This window comes from Anopheles coluzzii, chromosome X, assembly GCF_943734685.1.
Source record: "Anopheles coluzzii chromosome X, AcolN3, whole genome shotgun sequence".
Classification (NCBI taxonomy): Eukaryota; Metazoa; Arthropoda; class Insecta; order Diptera; family Culicidae; genus Anopheles; species Anopheles coluzzii.
Window position 1 is genome coordinate 1,861,885 of NC_064669.1, and position 4,649 is coordinate 1,866,533.

The following is a 4,649-nucleotide window of genomic DNA, read 5'->3' on the forward strand; positions in this document are numbered from 1 at the left end:
ATACGCATCTGTGACATGGACACTGTCCATATCTGACGAAACCCTGTTAGTCGCGTTGGAGAGGAAGATGCTCAGAAGGATACTTGGCCCCGTATGTGTGGAAGGACAATGGTGGAGCCGTTATAATGACGAGCTATACGAAATGTACGGCGACCTCACTGTCGTGCAGCATATCAAGCTGCAGCATATCGCCATGCTCCGGTGGGCTGGCTATGTTGCAAGCATGATAACGGACGACCCAGCCCGTAAAGTCTTTTTAGGCTGTCGACAAGGATAGAGGAGGCGTAATAGGAAATGAAAAGATGGCGTGGAGGCGTCCGCCATTAAGGCCGGGATAATGGACTGGGGGGATCGCAAAGCAGTTGTAGCGCCGGATGTAAAAAAGTAAGTGGTAACATGGCAAGATCGCTAGAAATTAGAATTTTGCGAGGTTAGTGCGATAATCCAATCTTTCTAGATGACCAATCTATCTGCTATCCAGCGCGCTGCATCTACGTCTTTCAGCATATTGTAATGCATAGTTTGTAAATTCTTTTCCTGTTTACCAGCTTACCAGCATACACTGCTGACTCTCAACGAAAAATTTTCGGAAGACTAGAAAAAAATAGAGGTGAACCTCCTCATCAACACAAACTGGAGTAAGATTTTTAACACATATAATTGATTGTTTATTTCCACATTGTTCCATATCTATTTCGCTGCTAACCGAAGTGGGAAGTGGGTCGGGTCGGGGTGTAGTAGTGTGTACTACCTCATGGTTTGGAAGCCACTCACACACATACTCTCGAATCGCTCTTTTTGTTTTTGTTTCCTGTTTTTGTGAGGCATTTCTATTTATTCTCGTTCGCCCGACACACACACACACACACACATACACACACTACACTATCGCCGCCTTCTTGCACAATTTCCATCCATCGCTCATCTTTGTTTTTTTTCTTCTTCCTCTTCTTCACATTTTTACCTTTCTACATAAATGCAACATGAATTGGCAATGCCTGCACAAACAAACAAACAACGACAAAAAGAGAGACTGCTTGCACAGCGAAGAGGAATGGAGACATTTCATGGTGCAATTGTTGGGAAGTTTATAATAAATTATAGAAAGAAAAAAAGTTGTTGCAAGCATTTTTTTTTAACGAACGAAGGATAGTTTCTTGCCCTCGGAAGCTCTCGGAAAGCGGAGTTGTGTCCATCTCGTTCCACTGTTTTGCATCTTCAGTTTCCCTCTCTTCGATGGGGCGCGCCTATGTGTGTGAGCCTTTCCCTGTTCTTTTACTCCCACCACCCCCTCGCCTGTTTTGATAGTTGTTGTTTCATTGCTATTAGTTTTTAATATTCGGTTTAAGTGTGTGTGTGTGTGTGTTTTTTTTTTTATTTTTGTTTTTATTTTTGCATTTCGCGGCTGGTACTGGTGGTGGTATGTTTTTATGTTTTTTGTTTGTTTTTGCTTTTTTGTTTTTATCAATCTGTGTCGGTGTGTTTGTTTCTTGTTATTTTGTTTTTTTTTGCTTGCCATAGTTATAATATTCGTGTTTTCCTAGCAAATAGTATCGTTCGCTTTGTCTTACAAAACTAGATAAAAAGGTACTCCATCATATAGTTTACTTCTTAAAAGATAGGATATTCGTCGTGTTCGTCGTTCAGTCACACACACGCACACACACACACACATATACACGCACGCACACACGGACACAAACAGAGCCATATACAGCTACGCATGTTTTATGCTGCCTCCTCCTTCTCTCTCTCTCTCTCTCTCTGCTTCTCTCTCTGTTTCTCTCCCCCCTCCGTTCCTGAGCGTTTGTGCATGTGTGTATGTGTTAAGAGTATGTGTGTGTGTGTGTGTGTGTGTGTATGTGTGGGAGGATACACGTGCGTGCGCCCCGCACTTCCTGCAACAGCATCCTTTTTCCGACAGCAAAAGAGAGCGAGAGAGCGAGAAAGAGATAAATGCATTTACGTGTATGTGTGTGTGTGTGTTTAATTGCGCTTTGAGGTACTCTTTCTCTCTCTCGCTCCTCTCCCTCCTGTTCATGCAAAGGATGTGTGCTACTCAATCATAGTGGGGGGGGGGGAGGGTCCGGCGGGTCCAACTCCCAACCACCCCCACTCTTTGGACCTGCACCTCCCTCTCTCCTGCTAACACATTGGTTTTGCACCGCGCGCAATCCTCCTCCCACCACCCACACCCACCCACACATTACTCCTTCCCCTATGTGTGTGTGTGCGTGTGTGCGTATGTGTCGTTTTTACTTAATAAATCGGCTTAATTAGTAAATGATTAACACAGCGGCGCTGTTCCGGTTTTCTGTTTTTTGCCTTTTTTTTTTGCTCTTTTTTTATGCTGTTGTCGCTGCGCTGTCGCCGCCGCTGCCTACTGTCAAACTATACACTAAATTAATCCAACACCGACGAAAAATAATGTTGATTGCACGAAAAACCCCGATTATACTCATGTTTTCCTAGTGGTTGTTGTTGTTTTTTTTTTTGTTCACTTCCTGCCTCTCTTTCTCTCCTACTACTACTACTCTCTCGCTCTCTTCTCTCTCTCCCCCTTTATCTCTCTTAGCCTTTCGCCATCAATTGACTGATCTGTACCGTGGTGTTAACTGGGATGCAATCCCGATACAGCTGCAGTCCGAGCCTGTAACATGTGGCTCTGTGTTTGTGTACACCAAAAAAAAAACTCAACCATTTTGCGAAAAAAAAAGTATACACACAACGCACACCAACCCCCCCCCTTCTTGCATGCGCTTTGTAATCGAAGGCGTGTGTGTGTGTGTGTGTGGTCGAGATGGTTATACATCTTTGTTTCGCTCACCTTCGCAGCCGCTTCATTACTTTCATTACTGAAGCAGGACGCCCCCCACACAGCTACACCTCCGCTCACTGAATCCGCGCCCGCATCAGCATCCCCAGGCTGGTCTCCTTACAGCTAACCTCTCCTCTTCCCCGCCGCCTCCGATCGCTCGCGATTTGCGCATCTTATCTCCCAACTTACACGCTATGAGTTTAACTTAATCGTAGTAACCCCCTCTTGGGCAGCCCGCCACCCTTTTCGCCCACTGCTGCCCGGGATGGAGGGTGGGTGAGAAAGCCCAACAGGGGAGCAAACAAGGCAAACGTACGTTTCGAGCCTGTGTGTCTGCTATTATTGCCGCTTCCTTTTTTCCGTCTACCGGATCAGGTTTGTTGTCTACTTCCGCCTCTCTACCGCCTGCATTTCCCTATAAACCCTCTCTCTTTCTCTCTCACTCTCTCTCTCTCTCTCTCTCTGTCTATCTCTCTCAAACTGTTCTGTGCGTTTTGCATCGCCCTTCACCGCTGGTGGTTGGCCGTGTGCAACGCAATGTAACGATTGTGTAGGTGAGTTTCAATACCACATTCACACCGACCCCTTGCATCCATCGCTTTAATCAGATACTTATTCACACGCACACACACACACACACTCTCTCATCCCTCGTTACATTGCGTTGTGGTTCCTCTGTGGCCTCAACCACCTTTTCCTCTTCGCTTTTTCTTTTTACTACACTAACGAGAATATGTTTAATCATTACAGTAAGTTTTGCACAGAACAAACAAACAAACAAACAAACATAAAAAAACGAATTCACATCCATATTTCCAGTTGCGCTGCTGCTGCTGCTGCTGCATACTTGAGTTTGCGTGTATTGGAATTGAAATTACACATGCCTTTTTCGAGTTACATTATATGCTAAAGTTGAGCGAAGCAGAAAGGGTCGGCAGAAAGCTTACGCGCCCCCGTGTAAGTAGCGCGCGCACATTCTTCGACCTTCTTTAATCTCTCTCTCTCTCTCTCTCTCACACACACACTCTCACTCTCGCTTTCGCGGCGAGTGGCGCCTTACAGTCTAACCAGACTTTTCCTTGGTTCTGCGAACCCAAGTTCAAATCCCACCTCGCTACACCGCCTCAATCATCCTCGCCGCCTGTCTTTATCGGCGCTCTCGCATAATCGAAAAAAAATAATAATAATAATAATCATCAAAATCAAATAAATGCATCTCTTTCCACGGATTGTTACCTTAAACAGCTAAGCTTTTCTACTCCTTGCTAAGATGTGTTTGTGTACGCGTGTCTGTGTCTGTGTGTAAATGTATTGTGTGTTTGCTTTGTTTTGTAAATGTATAGTTTCTATGTTGTTTTCGTTTATATATTCAAGACTTTTGTTCTCTCCTCTCCTTAGTTAATTCCGCCCGTTCGCTCTCTCACTCTTTCTCTAGCGTCACTTTACACTGGGCGACGCGGCTTCGGCCACTTCGACTGCGCGCGTGTGCGTGTATATCTTCATTTTTTGTGTGTGTGTGTGTGTGTTTTTTTTTAATTTGCGTATAGATATTTTGTGTAAATGCATATACTCTCATCTGTTTCTGCCCCCCCCCCCTCCCCCCTTGGTAATAAGGTAAATGTGTATAGCATTTTTGTTGCATGTTTCTTTTAAAGTAAGTACAAATCCATTCCCCATTCCGAGGTCGGGTTTTTGGGCGCAGTGTAAAAAACAAAACAAAAGCTCCCAAAGGCGGATGTACCGTTACCGAGTAAGAAATCTGTTTTCATCCTTTTAGCATCATCGAGGTTCGCTTCCGCGCCGGTTTAATTCAGCAAATTTTACGATTGTT

The 4,649-nt window shown here is 44.7% G+C and overlaps 1 protein-coding gene across 3 annotated transcripts in view; it reads right to left on the minus strand.

The window, feature by feature from the left end:
- Window positions 1-639: 639 nt before the first annotated feature.
- LOC120959026 (transcriptional regulator ovo-like) overlaps window positions 640-4,649 on the minus strand; it is a 32,915-nt gene continuing 28,905 nt past the window's right edge. For all 3 annotated transcript variants that reach the window (XM_040382157.2, XM_040382167.2, XM_040382151.2), the window contains exon 5: window positions 640-4,649. This exon is cut by the window's right edge and continues 1,226 nt beyond it. The gene's annotated coding sequence lies outside the window, so the exon portion shown is untranslated.